The sequence below is a fragment of the Budorcas taxicolor genome, chromosome 6 (genome assembly GCF_023091745.1).
Source record: "Budorcas taxicolor isolate Tak-1 chromosome 6, Takin1.1, whole genome shotgun sequence".
NCBI lineage: Eukaryota > Metazoa > Chordata > Mammalia > Artiodactyla > Bovidae > Budorcas > Budorcas taxicolor.
In genome coordinates this window covers 53,428,788-53,450,961 of record NC_068915.1, presented here as the reverse complement: position 1 = coordinate 53,450,961, position 22,174 = coordinate 53,428,788, and positions in this window count along the sequence as shown.

Genomic DNA, 22,174 nt, shown 5'->3' with positions numbered 1-22,174 from the left:
ATAGGAACCTGGAATGTCAGGTCCATGAATCAAGGCAAACTGGAAGTGGTCAAACAAGAGATGGCAAGGGTAAACGTCAACATTCTAGGAATCAGCAAACTAAACTGGACTAGAATGGGTGAATTTAACTCAGATGACCATTATATCTACTAATGCAGGCAGGAATCACTCAGAAGAATTGGAGTAGCCATCATGGTCAACAAAAGAGTCCAAAATGCAGTACTTGGATGCAATCACAAGAACGACAGAATGATCTCTGTTCATTTCCAAGGCAAACCATTCAATATCATGGAAATCCTAGTCTATGCCCCAACCAGTAACACTGAAGAAGCTGAAGTTGAACGGTTCTATGAAGACCTACAAGACCTTTTAGAACTAACAACCAAAAAAGATGTCCTTTTCATTATAGGGGACTGGAATGCAAAAGTAAGAAGTCAAGAAACACCTAGAGTAACAGGCAAATTTGGCCTTGGAATGCGGAATGAAGCAAGGCAAAGACTAATAGAGTTTTGCCAAGATAATGCACTGGTCATAGCAAACACCCTCTTCCAAAAACACAAGAGAAAACTCTACACATGGACATCACCAGATGGCCAACACCAAAATCAGATTGATTATATTCTTTGCACCCAAAGATGGAGATGCTCTATACAGTCAACAAAAACAAGACCAGGAGTTGACTGTGGCTCAGATCATGAACTCCTTATTATCAAATTCAGAATTAAATTGAAGAAAGTAGGGAAAACCACTAGACCATTCAGGTATGACCTAAATCAAATCCCTTATGATTATACAGTGGAAGTGAGAAATAGATTTCAGGGCCTAGATCGGATGGAGTGCCTGATGAACTATGGAATGAGGTTCGTGATATTGTACAGGAGACAGGGATCAAGACCATCCCCATGGAAAAGAAATGCAAAAAAGCAAAATGGCTGTCTGGAGAGGCCTTACAAATAGCTGTGAAATGAAGAGATGTGAAAAGGAAAGGAGAAAAGGAAAGATATAAGCATCTGAATGCAGAGTTCCAAAGAATAGCAAGAAGAGATAAGAAAGCCTTCTTCAGCAATCAGTGCAAAGAAATAGAGGAAAAGAACAGAATGGGAAAGACTAGAGATTTCTTCAAGAAAATTAGAGATACCAAGGGAACATTTCATGGAAAGATGCGCTCGATAAAGGACAGAAATGGTCTGGACCTAACAGAAGCAGAAGATATTAAGAAGAGGTGGCAAGAATACACAGAGGAACTGTACAAAAAAGATCTTCATGATCCAGATAATCACGATGGTGTGATCACTCACCTAGAGCCAGATATCCTGGAATGTGAAGTCAAGTGGGCCTTAGAAAGCATCACTACGAACAAAGCTAGTGGAAGTGATGAAATTCCAGTGGAGCTCTTTCAAATCCTGAAAGATGATGCTGTGAAAGTGCTGCACTCAGTATGCCAGAAAATTTGGGAAACTCACCAGTGGCCACAGGACTGGAAAAGGTCAGTTTTCTTTACAATCCCAAAGAATGCTCAAACTATCGCACAATTGCACTCATCTCACATGCTAGTAAAGTAATGCTCAAAATTCTCCAAGCCAGGCTTCAGCAATACTTGAATCGTGAACTTCCTGATGTTCAAGCTGGTTTTAGAAAAGGCAGAGGAACCAGAGATCAAATTGCCAACATCCGCTGGATCATGGAAAAAGCAAGACAGTTCCAGAAAAAACATCTATTTCTGCTTTATTGACTATGCCAAAGCCTTTGACTGTGTGGATCACAATAAACTGTGGACCATTCCGAAAGAGATGGGAATACCAGACCACCTCACCTGCCTCTTGAGAAATCTGTATGCAGGTCAGGAAGCAACAGTTAGAACTGGACATGGGACAACAGACTGGTTCCAAATAGGAAAAGGAGTACGTCAAGGCTGTATATTGTCACCCTGCTTATTTAACTTATATATAGAGTACATCATGAGAAACGCTGGGCTGGAAGAAACACAAGCTGGAATCAAGGTTGCCAGGAGAAATATCAATAACCTCAGATATGCAGATGACACCAGCCTTATGGCAGGAAGTGAAGAGGAACTAAAAAGCCTCTTGATGAAAGTGAAAGAGAAGAGTGAAAAAGTTGGCTTAAAGCTCAGCATTCAGAAAACGAAGATCATGGCATCTGGTCCCATCTCTTCATAGGAAACAGACGAGGAAACAGTGGAAACAGTGTCAGACTTTATTTTTTGGGGCTCCAAAATCACTGCATATGGTGACTGCAGCCATGAAATGAAAAGACACTTACTTCTTGGAGGAAAAGTTATGACCTACCTTGATAGCATATTCAAAAGCAGAGACATTACTTTGCCGACTAAGGTCCGTCTAGTCAAGACTATGGTTTTTCCTGTGGTCATGTATGGATGTGAGAGTTGGACTGTGAAGAAGGCCGAGCACTGAAGAATTAATGCTTTTGAAGTGTGGTGTTTGAGAAGACTCTTGAGAGTCCCTTGGACTGCAAGGAGATCCAACCAGTGCATTCTGAAGGAGATCAGCCCTGGGATTTCTTTGGAAGGAATGATGCTAAAGCTGAAACTCCAGTACTTTGGACACCTCATGCGAAGTGTTGGCTACTTGGAAAAGACTCTGATGCTGGGAGGGATTAGGGGCAGGAGGAGAAGGGGATGACAGAGGATGAGATGGCTGGATGGCATCACTGACTCGAAGGGTGTGACTCTGAGTGAACTCCTGGAGTTGGTAATGGACAGGGAGGCCTGGAGTGCTGCGATTCATGGGGTCACAAATAGTTGGACACGACTGAGCGACTGAACTGAACTGAACTGAACTGAACTGAATGCATATAATGGAATTTAGAAAGATGGTAATGATAACCCTGTATGCGAGACAGTAAAAGAGATACAGATGTATAGAACAGTCTTTTGGACTCTGTGGGAGAGGTCAAAGGTGGGATATTTAGGAGAATGGCATTGAAACATGTATAATATCATATGTGAAATGAATCATCAGTCCAGGTTTGTGGCAGGATACAGGATGCTTGGGGCTGGTGCACTGGGATGACCCAGAGGGATGGTACGGGGAGGGAGATGGGAGGGAGGTTCAGGATGGGGAACACGTGTACACCTGTGGTGGATTCATGTTGATGTATGGCAAAAGCAATACAATATTGTAAAGTAATTAGCCTTCAATCAAAATAAATAAATTTAAATTAACAAACAAAAAATAAAGAAAATGGACTGGAATAGGCAAAAAAAAATTAAAACATTAAAAAGAGTCATACTCCTTTTTTTTCTTAAATATAGCTTCTTTGCTGTACATTATACTATTCATAATTTATTCCTTTTTCTCTGTTATTCAACTTTAATATTTTCTTCTAACCTATAGACCAACTAACTCATTCTCTCCCCAACTGTGTTAATCTGCTGTTACACTGTCCTTTGAACTCTTATTTCATGTTTTTATATATTTTTCACTGTAGAATTTCCATTTTCTTCTTTTTCTTTTTGAATCCAGCTCTCCTAAACTTTCATTCTTTTCTGTTAATATTTTTGAAGTCATTGAGCCTAGTTGATGTAAAGTTCACGATACACTGAATCCCTTTGGGATTCTTTCTGTTATCCATGGTTTCTCTTTATTTGTGGTTATGTGACTTTTGTCTCCTCTATACTTAGTTGGTTTTTCTCCTGGGTAACCATCACTGAAAATTGTAGCAGTGTAGAGCAAATTTGAGGTACTATGATGATCTCTTCCTTAAAAGTTTAATTAAATTTACTTTTGCCAGCCTGTTTGCCTAAAGGCAATAATCATTTTAATCAAGTAAAGGATTAAGTAATTGGAATCAGAGGGTTAGTCCCTGTGAGGATTGATCTGTTTCCAGTTCTCCCTTATTCCCAGTGTCTAGGCCTCCAGGGAACAATTTAAATTTTAAGTTGTTATTGGGGACTTTTCCCTGTAACTGGAATAGAATAATTTTTGTTCTCCTAGCCCTGTCCATAAGAAAATATTCTATGAGTTTCCATGTATCAAAAACACTTCTTAAGTTGCAGCACTTATTAGAGCTTGTGTTAATATTAGTACCAGACACATCATAGGTACTTGTGGCTTACTTCTCCCTAATTAGATAAATACTGTGACTTTGACTGCAGAAAATGTGGTCTGATATTCCCAACACTTTAAGAATCTTCCACAGTTTGTTGTGATCCACATGGTCAAAGGCTTTAGTGTAGTCAATGAAGCAGAAATAGATATTTTTCTGGAATTCCCTTGCTTTTACTATGATCCAATGGATATTGGCAATTTGATCTCTGGTTCCTTGCTGCTGCTGCTGCTAAGTCGCTTCAGTCATGTCCGACTCTGTGCCGACCCCATAGACGGCAGCCAACCAGGCTCCCCCGTCCCTGGGATTCTCCAGGCAAGAACACTGGAGTGGGTTGCCATCTCCTTCTCCAATGCGTGAAAGTGAAAAGTGAAAGTGAAGTTGCTCAGTCATGTCTGACTCTTAGCTCTGGTTCCTTGGCCTCCTCTAAATCCAGATTGTATATTTGAAAATCCTTGGTTCGTGTACTGTTGAAGCCTAGCTTGAAGGATTTTGAGAATTAACTTGCTAGCCTGTGAAATGAGTACAATTGTGTGATAGTTTGAACATTCTTTGGCATTATTGGCCTTCTTTGGTATTGGAATGAAAACTGACCTTTTCCAGTCCTTGTCCACTGCTGAGTTTTCCTAATTTGCTGGCATATTGAATGCAGCACACTAACAATATTATTTTTTAGGATTTGAAATATCTCAGCTGGAATTCCACCACATTCACTAGCTTTGTTCGTAGTAACACTTCCTAAGGCTCACTTGACTTCACTTTGTGAGACTGTGCTGAATATATACCAATATGTTCCCTGAAAAGAGTCAGTAACAGATAAGACTGAATCTCCATTGACAGGCATCACAGACTTCAACTTTGAAAGGCTTGGGGAAGCAGGATGTGACAAAAGGGATGAGGTGGAAGTTGGCTTTTTAACATGTTAAGTGTACATGGTTATGTAAATGAACATAGTTATGTGTTAAAAAGCAACATTTCCTCTATTGAGTTCTCAGTGTTCAGAATAGAAACCAGAGCAAATTAAAATTATGTAATGAAGCAAAGATGTTTTTCTCAGCCAGGAAATCATTTGCCTTGTTTTCTTCCCCCATGATGATTCACATCAGAAGAAAAGATGTAAAACTGCTAATATGAAATTAGTCAATTAGAAACAGAATGTTGGAACCCATCAGTTTATGTGTGTTGCTTCCAGTTGCATTCCTATTTATTTTTAAAAAATATTTTGCCATAGAGTATGTTGTCACTTTTCTCCATTTGATTCAATCTTATAGTACTTCTCAAAAAAAAAAAAAAAAAAAAAAAATTCCTATACCTATACCCTAAGCTAGTGGTAAAGCCTTGTTTTTATGCAAACAACAATATAGATCCTTCAGGTATTTCAATATTCCCTGTTACTCCAACTTATTTTTCCTTATGATATTTTACATAAATTTACTTATTTAATTAAAAATAAGAAACATATTTAAAGTTAAAAGATAAGCTGTGATCAGGAGGCCACATTTTTAAAATATACAGTTTACAAAAGATCAGTTGCCAAAATATGCTACTAACATGCACTCATACACACACACACACACACACACACACACAGTGAAATACTACTTTCCTTATGATTTTTATAATGGGATGTGTGTGTTAGTTTCTCAGTTGTGTCCAGCTCTTTGTGACCCCCATGGACTGTAGCCCACCAGGCTTCTCTGTGCATGGGATTCTCCAAGCAAGAGTACTGGAATGAGTAGTCATTTCCTTCTCTAGGGGACCCAGGGATCGAACCTGGGTTTCTTGCATGGCAGGCAGATTCTTTACCATCTGAGTCACCGGACAGTAATGGTAGAAGGTAGCCAAATTCTCCTAGTCATCAATAACTGTATATTTAAATGGCATGCAATATTTTATATGTTAAAATTCCATGTTTAAATATCTATAGAGCTTTAAAGTCCATTTGCATATATTGATATCATATTGGTGGCATATGCCCCTTTGGTATAAGCTACCATCCACGTGTACAGTCGCTTTATTTTCTGGATACCGAGATGTCAGTTTGCCTATAAACATTTATGAGCTTCTATTCCTACAAGTAGTTACCTTTATGTTACCTGGTTGGAACAAATTTTTCTTATAAGTATTGAATCTAATTCAGGTATGAGATAGATCATCTTCAAACTAATGGTGTGGTACTTTTACAAAAGCAATATTAATAAATACAGCAAAGACTTCTTATCTGTCATAGTCCACTATTTAGGCTATGAATGCTATTGCCATCCCTTTCTCTATTATGTCCTTTAAGAATTTACCACAATCCACTTTATGTGACATTCTTCTTTGGCATATTCTCAAATCTGTATGACTGATTCCTCACATATACCTTAAATTCAGCTCCATGTTGCTAACTGCTTACTATATTTGTCCACCTGGATGAGTGATCGCTACCTCAAGATCATATAACTTGAATTAATGTCACCATGCTCCCCACCACCGTCAAACACAACTTTTAATTTTTATGTTTCTAGCAATTCTTCCAATATTCACTTAAAGGTAGTAAATCTGATTGGCTTATAGTTGTGTGTGAGGCAAAAATCATTATCCAGAAGAGTGTACTATCCATGCCTCTCATAATACAGCCTACAATTTTCCAAAACGCACAATGGAAATTCCTCTTCTTGTTCAGGTAGAACATTGTGTTTGATATAAATGATGATCATTCATTGACATCAAGATTTGATAAAATTTTCTGTCTCATATATTTGATAATTTTCCCTCTTTGCTACTGCTGTAGCCACATGGAAATTACTTAGCACCAGCTTGTACTCCTATACTGATCTTTATCTTGTTTCTACATATATTAAACAACATTGAGTGAAATTTTTCTGTGTGTAAGCCTTCTGCCTATGTTAATTTTATCTTCTTAGCATATCTGATAGTAAATATGAAACAAAGTGTAGAAAATTATTAATTCAGAGATGATTTGTAAGTCATTGAATTTTTCCTTCTGGCAGATTGTGAAAAGATTACACATCAAGATCTCTTTTGAGAATATAAATCCAGTCATGAAATAAGAAACCAGAATCACTTTTCCTCTTCTAGAGTTTAGTACAGTGTTATTCTGTCAAAAGAACACACTTGGAAGAAGAAACAGCTAAATTTATGTACTAAAGGGAATTTCACAGTTTATTTCTCTGAGTTTTAAATACTTCAATTTCCTATTTTCTTCTCCCTCCCCACCCCCACTCCTGGTGATCACAATCAGTGGAAAAAGCCAATAATAATAGAAGCATTTGCACTGCTACAAAATTTAAGTTGAAATTCTTGCCAACAAACACCAGCTGTACTGTGATCCTTCACTGTTGACTCATTTCACTATTCAGCAGCTTCTTTCTCCCTTTCTATCCTAGCTTGGAAATATGTTGTGAGAATTTCAGATCTCAATACATATTTTAGAGTGCTTTAAAAATCATTCAGTTGCCATGATAAGAAAATTTTAGATAAGCAACAACAGGAAAGGAAAAGAATGTCCTCATCGTATCAGTTTAATTACTTCCACATTCAAAGCACAAGCAGATTCACATCAAATCTGTTAGAACAATGATCACTGCTGCCAGGCATTATTAAATGGTTGTGCTCACTAACCAACTCCATAAGATGTCGCTGCAGAACAAGCACCTCAGAGCACTGATAAATAGACCAAATGAGTCTTTTAAAAAATAGAATTTTGATAAATTGTTTAAAAATCAAGCTTTCTGAGAATTTTTAAAACTATGATTTCAAGACCCTTTTTATAAGAAAAACATAACTCATTTCCGTCTACTGATGCCTTATTTGGTTCTTCATTTAATGTTTAGACATTTATTTTACAATGGATCTAACAAAACTTATGTTTACTTATTATAAAAAAGTATTTGTTAATAATTTTGAATTATTTTATATTAAGTGAAATACGTATTTTATAGCAGACTTGAAATCTGTCACCACTTCAATCATTCAGAATTATGTTAGTATTTAAAATTTTTCAAAGTAAGTAGATGGCAAATAAACTGTTACCAGTTTTAGAATCCAATGTATCTGACCTCCTGGACTATACAAGACCAATATGATAGTTGCATGCTGACTAAAAGAAATGTGGAAACCAGAGGCAGAGCACATACAATCTTCACTCCCAGGCTCAAAACATAGGAATTCTGCCATTGTCTAAGACCTAGATCAGATGTCTGACAGTGAATCTTCTGAGCCTCTGAGATCCCATTATATTCTGAAATTTGTTTTTGTCATTTCACATTTTCCACCTTGTATTATGGTTGTCTATGTGCTTAGGTTTGGTTTCTCAAGCTTCTTGAGAAGGGACATCCTGCCTTCTTACTGCTTATATAATAAAACCAGAAATGCTAACATAGCAAAATAAAAAAAAAAAAGTCTTCTGTAAAGGTTTCTGCATGCATTTTAAAATGTTGATTATCTTAGTAACCCTTGTGAGGTTGTGAGCTAGTTGTAGAATTATGACCACTTTATCAGTTAGTTTATTTCCCGGGTTAGAGAGACATGACTTAAATTCAGTATTAATTATTATCATTGGTCTTTCCATGAGGCACTCTCATTGGCACAAAGAAGGCATTGAATAAATATCTAACTCTTTTTATGAATGCATAGACATCAGAAGCAGCCCTTTCCTAAATATGTATGCATTTTATTTTTTGACACTTTGCTTATTCTATGCTGAGTTATGGATAGCTCTTTTCAGCATCTCATTTCGGACTCTGACAAACTAACTCTGAAGAATCTCATAGTTTTCCTAGTTTCTCTTCTGTTGAACTCTACTCATCAGGATTCCTAATTGTAAACCACAGAAATACTGTCTGATTAACCTAAGCAGTAAACTTATTGAAAGTACACCAGGAAGATCACAAGGAAGGAAAGAAGATGCTCAGGTGGGAACAGCTGCAGAATTTCCATGCAGAGCAGTAGTCTTCCCAGGACACTGCCACTGTCATCTCTGTCATCTCTGGGTTCTCTCTGCCCTTTCTCGGGACTCCTACGCACTGCAGTCATTCCAAATAATTGTAAAGAACCCCTACATTTCAAGTGGTCTCTAAAAATTTAATGTTTTCAGTGGAAGCCTATCCTTGGCTATGCTCAGGTTTAACATGAGAGGAAAAATGTAGAAGCCCATTCTTCTTACTTTTCCATAGATACTTAGGAGAAAAGCTTGAGCTTCTGTCTTGAGGACATACACTTCCCAAAGTTCCCTACTGAGAATATATAATAAGAAAAGGCAAACTGAATAAGAACTTACTTGATATAAGAGCATAAGGAAATGGAATAGGAATTTTTTTTTTTTTTTTATAACTATGTGGCTCTTAGGCTAAGTGTCCTGCTAAAACATGTGTCCAAAGGCTTTTGAGCAACTTAGCAATTCTGAAATAAACTTTAATTAAGACTTGAGAATCTATTACATGTTTCACAGTGTCTGTTTGCTATGATGGAGAAATAAAAGTCAATACTGGAATTAATAAAATTTAGAGAGGCTCATGTTTTACTTCTTAGGCTTCTGAGGACCATCCAGGATCAAATTTTCACACCCTGGATCTGGAGCCAAAGCTGCCTACTAATGTAGTTGTGCTTAAACACAAGCTTCTGGAAGGCATTGTGAAAGGATATTATTCTCTTTGGAAAAGGTCTGAATAAGTATTGAAGAATGAGGCACATACCAGACCCATAATACCACAATAGATTGAGAATAGAAATTCAAAAATGTATCTTCTTCAGCTCTTATATTTGACAGAGCTGGACCATTTAACCTAAAAGGTTTTATGGCCTTTATTTTACACAGTATTCGCCTACATATTTATTTGTAGATAATTGTTTACATGTATTTAAGTTATTTGGAGATTTCTACTATGAAAATAGATAACATTCCTAAATAAAGTATATAAATTAGTTTCAATTTAGAGTTAGTGAGTTCTTTCATCAGCACATGATAAGGACAATGGCAGGGCTGTATCATCACTATCCAGAGCTTCAGGTTAAGAAGTCCTCCTTCTACCTACTGGGTTAAAAAGGGCTGGCATTCTTACTACAGTTTTAACCAAGTTCCCCAACCCCTTCATGAACTGAACAAAGATGAGCTCAAGAATATACATTATTTCAAGCAATTTGTTCAGTCTTCATTTTTCTCACTGGAAAGATATATGGAAAAAAATGCTTTGATATTACTTCATTTCTAAGATTTTGCTATAAAATCGCCCTGGAGGGAGAAAAAAATCATCTCCTCAGGAAGAAGTGGTAACACACAAATTATGACTTATAGTTTTTGTCTTTTATTTAGAGGTTTTAAATTAATAGTTGATCATTGATTGTGTAGATATTCTTCCCCTGAAAGAATATCTTATACCTCTTCCTTTAAACAAAATGGAAAAATAACAGTTACATTTTGCTCTTTAAATATAAGACATATTTTTAAAAACTTGAATTTGAGTCAACTGAAAATATCGTTCATTTTTCAACATAAAAAAGAAAACATAGCCTGATGTTCCCTTAATCAAACTTTTTAAATATTCACTTTTACATATCTGTTTTTACCTCACAAGTTATTCTTGCCACAAAATAAGCCCTGTAAGTTTGCCTTCTTAATATTTCTTATCTCATTTGAAATGAAATAAAATATCATAGAGACATGATATGAAATATTAAGCAAAAACTGGTCTTCTAATTGCAGAGGAGAAAAGAAAAACCAGCAAATATATGCACTAAAATTATTAGTGCATGAAGCACAGAGGTGATGCTGATCGGTTGACAGAACTCCAATTTCACACTGCTACAGTGCATTCTTTGGTAAATTTAATGGAAGAAAGAACCAACCGACCAGAAGCAATCTAACACAGTCAAACAAATGTCTGTTTAATAGATGCTGGATCCTTAGAAAACGCTAATCACCATGCCACGTGTTAAGTTTTTGCAGAGTCAGGAGTTAACATGATTATTTTTTCTGTGGGTCACCACATGTTGTCCTTGCCATCATCATTGTTTCCTGCAGAAATAAAATGCCTAAGGGTTACCACAGGCTGATACACAGAGCATGCCAAATTACACGCTGTATCACACCATCTGCCAAACCACAGATTAGGATGCCGCAGCACTGCAGAAAAAAAAAAAAAAAAAGTCTTCTGAAATGAGTGCTTTAGAGAAGACAGGTATGTTCTGATCCACTGTCTGGAATTATTTTTATGGAGCCGATGATAAAGTACAAATGACAGGGTGTGGGTGCCAATGGAATCTTAATTAGGAGTAAAATCCAAAAGCCCAACCCTGAAGAGTATACTAAGTTTTAACAGAAGATAGTCTGGATTCAGCTAGTGGCATTTGTTCTATTCTCATTTTTAATTAGCATCAAGAAGTTTAATTAGAAGCATAGCATATGAGAATCACAGGGAACACAACAGCTAGAAAGGACCAAAGACTTCTCTGGTGCAGCTGCTTCATTTTTCCCAATAATCAGGGAAGATGTGGGGAAAAGATGACACTGTGAGGGCCTAGCAAAAGCAGAGCCCAGATGAAAGCATGCACATTTGTAGATCTACTTGAAAAATGCACACACACACACACACACACACACACACACACAGATCATTTGTTCAACACATATTTCTATTATTCGAGGTTTGTCCTTTTTCTGCAGATCGTGATACTGTCAATGCTAAGCAGGGAAATTACACAAATGACAAAGATCATTATTAGTGTGCCATGTTTTCTATGTCATCTCAGAATCTCACCATAGAATATGATGCAACAAAGTCAATTGGTCCTCCAGTATATATTTTAGAGCAACTTCTATGCCAGACACTTATAAAAGTTAGAGTGTTAGTTTCTCAGTCTTGTCTCACTCTTTGTGACCTCATAGACTGTAGCCTGCCAGGCTCCTCTGTCCTTGGGATTTTCTAGGTAAGGATACTGTGATGGGTAACCATTCCATTCTCCAGGGGATCTTTCCAAACCCAGGGATTGAACCCAGGTCTCCTGAATTGCAAGCAGATTCTTTACAATCTGAGCCACTGGACAGATACTAAGCAGGAAATAAAATGTGGAGGAGGAAAGAATTAGAATGTTCTGCACCGGAGAAAGGACTTTCAGACTTAAAGAACATCTAGTACCTGATCATATGTTCTACGTTAATGTACCATTTAAACTCAGTTCTATATTACATCAGGAAATGAAGCTCCTCCAAGCAACTGTTGACATGACAGTACTAAAAGTCAATATGCTCTTAGGCAAAGTGCACTAATTCAGAAATGAGTTCTGTATTCTAGTCTTAGTATGGCTAGAACATTAACAGTGAAAAAAAAGTCATCTGTAATACCAGTTTATTAGTCTAAAAATAAAATTGGTTGAATTGTACAATGTTAAGGACTTTTATATCGCCAATATTTCCTTTTAAGAACTTGATGTGCTTATACTGAAATGAAGGGAGAGCAGCCAAACTGATATGTAAGTGTGGGGGCTTAAAGGAGATACTCCTTGACTTGACTTTACAGGATTTTCATGTTCAAATCTCTCGCCTAACTAGTGCTTCTGTCCATGTTTGTTATTCTTTACTTTATGAGTATATGCGGAATGGTTTTCTCAGGAATTCTTTGAGTTCAATTTGAAATGTTGGGATTTTCCTGTTAAGTCAATTTATGCCTTGGATGAGAAGGTATATAATAGAATTGCTTTCACATAAATTTTTCAAATGGAAAATTAAGTGAATTTGCTAGACTGTCTTTATATCAGGTAGACGAAAGCCAAATTTGAAAGTAATTCCTTATATATTTCTAATATTTATAACTTACATAATAAAATCAAGATGAAATTGTCTTCTGTAATAAAAAGTAAGAAGTCAATTCAATAGAATTTATTGACAACATGCCATTACATGGCACTCAACACTGTGATAGAAATAATAATTCTTAGGGTATATGGGGTAGAGATAATTGTTGTTATATATATGGATTTACTATATATTAGGTACCATTCTAAGTTAAATACATGTATTACCTTATTTAATCCTTGCAATCTTATGGGTCTGTGATGTTTTCAGTAGATGTTTTTGAGCAGCACGGTATCATGAAAGAAATACCAAAATATCAGATGATTTGGGAAATTATACTTAATTCATTTGGTTTCATGTAAGCTATTCTCTGGAAATGGGGTGGATTAGTCTTAGAGTATTCAGAGAAAAATATTTTGTCAACAGTAATCAATTATGTGTTTCATAAATGAACTCATAAGCTGCTTATGCTTAGCTATTATGTTAATTTAAACCTATATTTTTGGTTTACAAGCAAATAATGGTATCAAAAAAGTAAAGTCACATTGAAGAAAAAGTAAAAGTTGGAGGCATTCTTGTTTTTTAAAAAGCATTGTAAAAAGAGTTTGTTAGATTTTTGACAAAGACAAAAAAGAAATGAAAGTTTGTTACTATTAGAAAATTTCTAGTTTAAAGACTAAGAAAGATGTTTCAGTTCAGTTCAGTGGTTCAGTCCTATCTGACTCTTTGCGACCCCGTGAATTGCAGCATGCCAGGCCTCCCTGTCCATCACCATCTCCCAGAGTTCACTCAGACTCGCGTCCATTGAGTCAGTGATGCCATCCAGCCATCTCATCCTCGGTCGTCCCCTTCTCCTCCTGCCCTCAATCCCTCCCAGCATCAGGGTCTTTTCCAACGAGTCAACTCTTCACATGAGGTGGCCAAAGTACTGGAGTTTCAGCGTTAGCATCATTCCTTCTGAAGAAATCCCAGGGCTGATCTCCTTCAGAATGGACTGGTTGGATCTCCTTGCAGTGCAAGGGACTCTCAAGAGTCTTCTCCAACACCACAGTTCAAAAGCATTAATTCTTTGGTGCTCAGCCTTCTTCACAGTCCAACTCTCACATCCATACTTGACCACAGGAAAAACCATAGCCTTGACTAGGTGGACCTTTGTTGGCAAAGTAATGTCTCTGCTTTTGAATATGCTATCTAGGTTGGTCATAACTTTTCTTCCAAGGAGTAAGCGTCTTTTAATTTCATGGCTGCAATCACCATCTGCAGTGATTTTGGAGCCCAATAAAATAAAGTCTGACACTGTTTCCACTGTTTCCCCATCTAATTCCCTTGAAGTGATGGGACCAGATGCCATGATCTTCATTTTCTGAATGTTGAGCTTTAAGCCAACTTTTTCACTCTCCTCTTTTACTTTCATCAAGAGGCTTTTTAGCTCCTCTTCACTTTCTGCCATAAGGGTGGTGTCATCTGCATATCTGAGGTTATTGATATTTCTCCCGGCAATCTTGATTCCAGCTTGTGTTTCTTCCAGTCCAGTGTTTCTCATGATGTACTCTGCATAGAAGTTAAATAAGCAGGGTGACAATACTTTTCCTATTTGAAACCAGTGTGTTGTTCCATGTCCAGTTCTAACTGTTGCTTCCTGACCTGCATACAGATTTCTCAAGAGGCAGGTCAGGTGGTCTGGTATTCCCATCTCTTTCAGAATTTTCCACAGTTTATTGTGATCCACACAGTCAAAGGCTTTGGCATAGTCAATAAAGCAGAAATAGATGTTTCTCTGGAACGCTCTTGCTCCATGATCCAGTGGATATTGGTAATTTCATCCCTGGTTCCTCTGCCTTTGGAAAAAAGTACTGAATAAAAAACTATAATGAAGACATTAAGAAAAATGTTATGCTCAGGAACAATGCTTGAGTAACATATTTTAAATAAAAACAAACTTAAAAGTACCTATAAGCTAAGCTGCCTGAATTTTAAAGTCTTACAGACAAAAATAGCATCCATTAAATACATAGCTGGGCTTCTACCATGGCTCAGCTGGTAAAGAATCTGCCTGCCAATGTAGGAGATGCAAAAGATGCGGGTTCAATCCCTGAGTCAAGAAGATAGGAAATGGCAACCCGCTGCAGTATTCTTGCTGGGAAAATTCCATGGACAAAGGAGCCTAGCGGGCTATAGTTCACAGCGTCACAAAGAGTCAGACACAATTAAGCATGCTATTGAAAAATATCTATCACACCAAGAGCACAAAGAAAATAACTAAAAATATTTTCCCATTAAAATTCATGTGACATGATGATATAAACAAAACAAGAATAGAGGAAAATAGCATAGATTAGTGAGGAAACTAAATTTTAAAATATTATAGAATAGGCACATTTTAGCTAGAAATAAAGGGAAATATTTAAAATTCTAAAGTATTGTTTAACAGAATATTTTAAGCTAGTTTAACACTAAATTTAACAGTAAAACTCATCGTGAAAGTCACTCAGTCATGTCTGACTTGGTGACCCCATGGACTATAAAGTCTGTGGAACTCTCCAAGCCAGAATACTGGAGTGGGTAGCATTTTCCTTTTCCACGGTATCTTCCCAACCCAGGGATCGAACCCAGGTCTCCTACATTGCAGGGGAATTCTTTACCAGTTGAAGCCACAAGGGAAGCCCAAAACTCCTTCAATATCTTCAAAATTATTATAAACACAGTAAAGGACTTCCCTGATTGCCCAGTGGTTAAGGATACTACTCCTAATTCAGGGGACATGGGTTCAATCCCTGGTCAGGGAAGATTCCACATACAATGGGGAAACTAAGCCTGCGTGCCACAACTAATGAGTCCGTGCTCTGCAAGTGGCAACTACCAAAGCCGAAGCACTGTAGAGCCCATGAGCTGCATCAAGAGAAGCAAGCACAGTAAGAAACCTGTGACTTGCAATTAAAGAATAGCCCCCACTTACCAAAACCAGAAAAATCTCTCTCATAGCAAGAAGACCTAGAGCAGCCAAAATAAATAAATAAGTTAATTAGTTAAAAAATATAAAGTAGAGACTAAATAAATTATGTTAAGCAATAAAAATATAGGTAATTGAATTTGTCAGAAACTTGGATTGCCTATTTTTTCTGAGACCATAAAGACACAGGTTGATTATTAATGTTTCCCAGTAAAATGGAAAGTTGATTAAAATTGCTGATTATTGGGAATAAATAAATATTAGACAGCTCAGATTGTCAGGACAAAATATCATAAACTGGGTGACTTAAACAACAGAAATGTTTTTCTCACATTTCTGGAGACTGGGAAGTCCAAGATCAAGGCGCAGGCAATTTCAATTTTTGTCGAGCCCTCTCTTTCTGACTTACAGATGGCTGCCTTCTTCACTAACTCCAAATGCCACAGAGAGACAACTCTGTATCTCTTTCTTTTCTAAGGTCACCAGCCCTATCGAATTAGGGTCTCATCTTCACGACCTCATTTAATTTTTATCACTTCCTCACAGGTCCTATCTCCATAAACAGCAACATCGGGGCTTAGGGCTTGAACATGAATTCTAGGGGGAGAAAAGTCAGTCTATAGCAACATAGAAACTTAGATTTGTATCAGATGAATTCTAGAGGGGAGAAAAGTCAGTCTATAGCAACATAGAAACTTGGAATTGTATCAGATGACTTGATAACATATGCCTGGTGCCAATTTTCCCTTTTACCATGAAATCTTTGGAATAATGAGAAAATCAGAAATTATTTAATTTTACCCAAAAAATCAGTTATCTATCAGAAGTAAAATATTTAGGGACAACCAAGCTTGCCAACTAGTTCTAAGGGGAATGCTAAAGTATATCACCAGGCTTCATGGTAGATGAAGAGCAGGTTGTAATAAAACTTTATGGTGGCCACAGCACCTATGGAAATGCTACTTTACAGTAATGAAGATAAGATAAACAAACTGATTTTGCCCATAAATGGTGAATCTAACCTTGTTTTCTAAAGACTAAATTTGACCTCAAGAACTAATCAGACAACTTTAAATGAAGCAGACTAAACTGCCCCTGAAAAGGTTCCCTGGGGTCACTTCAGCTAAGAGAAAAAAAGTAATTGGTCCAGAGCTCTGGAGGACATATTTACTTGGACACATAGGAAAGAAATTTAAATTATTCACAACTTCCCTCCAGGTCATCTACACACCTTACTGAAATAATTCAAATTTTCAATTATGTCCCATTTCTTATCCCTGCCCTATTGAAACCAGCTGCCAAAATAGCCGTCACAGTGATGGAAAATGGAAAACAAGTCACGTGCTTTATGCTTTGACATTTCCAATAACTTCTCATAAAATTCAAACTGTTGAACTTGATTTATAAAGCTATCCATGAACTGGTATATGCATACCTCCATGAGCTTATATCTTGACATGTCCTTATCAATATTGCTCTGAATGACACACTGACCTTCTCAGTGTCCTTGATTTCATCATACTCATTTGCATCACACTCTTTTCTTCTTCAGAGATATTTGCAATGGCTTGTCTTTATTTTTTCTTTTTAAATGGTCTTCATTCTGCTTTATGTGTTTAACTGAAAATTTCCTATCAAGCAGATCAGTTCAGTTTAGTTGCTTAGTCATGTCTGACTCTTTGCAACCCCATGAATCACAGCACACCAGGCATCCCTGTCCATCACCAACTCCCAGAGTTTACCGAAACTCAAGTCCATTGAGTCGGTGATGCCATCCAATCATCTCATCCTCTGTCATTCCCTTCTCCTCCTGCCCTCAAACTTTCCCAGCATCAGGGTTTTTTCAAATGAATCAGCTCTTCTCTTAGAGTCAGCTCAAGGAAGAGGTGGCAAGAATACACAGAAGAATTGTACAAAAAAGATCTTCACAACCCAGATAATCCTGATGGTGTGATGACTCACTTAGAGCCAGACATCCTGGAATGTGAAGTCAAGTGGGCCTTAGGGAAGCATCACTACAAACAAAGATAGTGGAGGTGATGGAATTCCAGTTGAGCTATTTCAAATCCTGAAAGATGATGCTGTGAAAGTGCTGCACTCAAATTGCCAGCAAATTTGGAAAACTCCACAGTGGCCACACGACTGGAAAAGGTCAGTTTTAATTCCAATCCCTAAGAAAGGCAATGCCAAAGAATGCTCAAACTATTGTACAGTTGCACTCATCTCACACACTAGTAAAGTAATGCTCAAATTCTCCAAGCCAGACTTTAGCAATACATGAACCATGAACTTCCAGATGTTGAAACTGGTTTTAGAAAAGGCAGAGGAACCAGAGATCAAATTGCCAACATCCAATGGATCATGGAAAAAGCAAGAGAGTTCCAGAAAAACATCCATTTCTGCTTTATTGACTATGCCAAAGCCTTTGACTGTGTGGATCACAATAAACTGCGGAAAATTCTGAAAGAGATGGGGATACCAGACCACCTGATCTGCCTCTTGAGAAACCTCTATGCAGGTCAAGAAGCAACAGTTAAAACTGGATATGGAACAACAGACTGGTTCCAAATAGGAAAAGGAGTACGTCAAGGCTATATATTGTCACCCTACTTATTTAACTTCTATGCAGTGTACATCATGAGAAACCCTGGGCTGGAGGAAGCACAACCTGAAATCAAGATTGCCGGGAGAAATACCAATAACCTCAGATATGCAGATAACACCACCCTTATGGCAGAAAGTGAAGAAGAAGAAGAAAAAAAAAAAGCCTCTTGATGAAAGTGAAAGAGGAGAGTGAAAAAGTTGGGTTAGAGCACAGTATTCAGAAAACTAAGATCATGGCATCTGGTCCCATCACTTCATGGCAGATAGATGGGGAAACAGTGGAAACAGTGGCTGACTTTATTTTTCTGGGCTCCAAAATCACCGCAGAAGGTGATTGCAGCCATGAAATTAAAAGACACTCCTTGGAAGGAAAGTTGTGACCAACATCAGACAGCATATTAAAAAGCAGAGATATTACTTTGCCAACAAAGGTCTGTCTAGTCAAGGCTATGGTTTTTCCAGTAGTCATGTATGGATGTAAGAGTTGGACTATAAAGAAAACTGAGCGCTGAAGAATTGGTGCTTTTGAACTGTGGTGTGGAGAAGACTCTTCAGAGTCCTTTGGACTGCAAGGAGCTCCATCCAGTCCATCCTATAGGAGATCAGTCCTGAGTGTTCATTGGAAGGACTGATGTTGAATCTGAAACTCCTATACTTTGGCCACCTGGTGCAAATAGCTGACTCATTTGAAAAGACCCTGCTGATGGGAAAGATTGAGGGCAGGAGAAGAAGGGGATGACAGAGGATGAGATGGTTGGATGGCATCACTGGCTCAATGGACATGAGTTTGAGTAGGCTCCAGGAATTGGTGATGGACAGGGAGGACTGGTGTGCTGCAGTTTATGGGGTCACAAAGAGTCAGACACGACTGAGCAACTGAACTGAACTGAAAGATTAAAGAATATTATTTTTCATTTTTTTCAGCTACTGTTTATTCACATCTGTTTGTAAGCAAATTGGCATAAAATTCTTCCTCCAGTTAGCATTGGACCTTTAAAATTTTTAAATTGTTTCTAGACTGGGGTTTATTCACATATGCATGAACAAATATGAAGGGAGAGGAGAATAAACATTTTTGAATTACTGTTTCAGGCTGAGTACTTTTGCATATCGTGCATCATTTAGTCTTTAAAAAATTCTCATGTGTAGGTATTTTTAGCTTTATTTTTTTGCAGATGAAGAAAAGGAGGCTCAGAAAAATAATGTTATGGGAATATAGTAACACTAGTCTAATCAAGTCTCAACATTTCCTGTTGACAAGCATTTTGATGGCCTTAGGAGAAATGAGTTAGTAGCTTTTCTTAGGCCTTGCTCCAAATCACCTATGTCATAGCAACAGAGATCACTGTAAGGTGTTCACAGATAGCAAAATTGTATCTTTTGAATGTTTCAGAAACAATAAGTGTCCTAATCTCTCTGGATTACAATGAAAATGTATTAGCTGCCTTTTACCAAAGGTGGCACTAGTGGTAAAGAACCTGCCTGCCAATGCAGGAGAGGTAAGAAATCAGTTCCATCCCTGGGTCAGAGGGATCTGCTGGAGGAGGAAATGGTAATCCACTCCGGTATTCTTGCCTGGAGAATCCCATGGACAGGAGAGCCTAGTGGGCTATGGCCCATAGGGTCGCAAATAGTCGAACATGACTGAAAGGACTTAGCACGCACCAAAGAAACACGGTTCATAACTATGACAAAGAAACATAAACAAAGACAATAATTGTGATTTCAGACCATTCAAATCAATTGAAGATATTTTAGACAAATTTTTGAAAAGGTAATAGCTTTTCAGAGCATTTGTCTTATGCCAATCTTAATGGATGATAGAGTTTACCTGATAGCTCAGTTGGTAAAGAATCTGCCTGCAATGTGGGAGACCTGGGTTTGATCCCTGGGTTGGGAAGATCCCCTGGAGAAGGGAAAGGCAACCTACTCCAATATTCTGGCCTGGAGAATTACATGGACTGAATAGTTCATGGAGTCACAAAGAGTCAGACACAATTGAGTGACTTTCACTTTCACAAATCAATGATAAGTAAAAAAGTAGAGTATAGTAAGAAGAGAAAGGTGAGTTGTATGCTTTTTTTTTGTATTTTATTTTTAATCACTGATGAAATTTGAAGTTATAGTGACGAGTTACTTAAAGGCTTGAAGTAGAAGATGATGTTGAGCAAGACTTTGAGGTCCTCACACCAGCTTGTTAAAATTGCATGTAACACAGAGATGCCAACATCTTTTAATGCCAAAGTGCTAACACATAAATGTGCTATGCACAGAAACACAGAAGGGGGCCTCTGGAGTGCTGATCACTTACATAAAGGAGAATCTTTTCTCTCATAAGATCAAAGTGGAACATCCTTTTCTTTTATTCCTAGAGTTGTAGCAACTAGAAAGTTACAAATCATTCTTTCAGTTTCCCATGTTTTCCAAATAATAGACAGCACTATGAATATGTCATTGAAACTTACTTTGCGGATTTTTAGCACAAGGTTATTCCTATTATGTTAACATTACAGATTGGAATAAGAGTCTACTTGGGCTCATCACACTAGTATATCTTATATGATATTATGTATACAATGAATAACATGCTCTTCTTTAACACTAGAAAAGTTTTTAGACCTTTAATAAAAAAACATTTTAAAAATATGCAACTAATTTTCTATCAACATAGATCATTTGCTGTTTTCTTCAGTTATATGCAGTTTCATTTTTACTAAACATCACTCTCATTCATTCATTCATCACTTGTGACCTATGGTAGAGATAAGTAGGTTGTTCAGTCACTAAGATGTGTCCAGATCTTTGTGACCCCATGAACTACAGCACACCAGGCTTCCTGTCTTTCACTATCTCCAGATTTTGCTCATGTCCGTTGAGTTGGTGACTTGAGTATAAGTATATAATTATGTAAGTATTGTCATTGTTGTTCAGTCACTAAGTTGTATCCAACTCCTTGCAACTCCGTGGACTGCAGCACTCCAGACTTCCCTGTCCTTCACTACTATCTCCCAGAGTTTGATCAAACTCATGTCCATTGAGTCGGTGATGCCATCCAACCGTCTCATCCTCTGTTGCCCTCTTCTCCTCCTGCCCTCAATCTTTCCCAGCACCAGGGTCTTTTCCAATGAGTCAGCTGTTTGCATCAGCTAGCCAAAGTATTGGAGCTTTAGCTTCAATATTAGTCCTTCCAATGAATCAGTTCAGTTCAGTTCAGTTGCTCAGTCATGTCCAACTCTTAGCAACCCCATGGACTGCAACACGGCAGGCCTCCCTGTCCATCACTGACTCCCAGAGTTTACCCAAGCTCATGTCCATTGAGTCGGTGATGCCATTCAACCATCCAACCTTTATATAGGTATATAAATAATTAAAAATAAGGTTATATGTTACAAGTGTAGATAAGAGCTAGAAGTCTTATCCTCTTTAAGAGTATCAAAAGAAATATCTCTGCCAAAGTGAGTGATTAGAAATGGGGTCAACAAGGAAGTGGTGTTTGAACTAAACTTAAAAGTAGGTATGACATAAAATTGCAAGGAAAAATTTTAAAGAGAAACATAGAAGTATGAGTATTACAAAACACAGGCTTAGGAAGAAAGCTTAGGAAAATGTACATATCAGCCAAATATCAGGCTTTCACTGAAATAAGGGAGTAGTGAGAAAGAATGAGATGAATAAGAACTGCAGATTGTGGACAGCCTAAATCCCTAACTGTATCACTTAACATAAATCTGTATTATGCA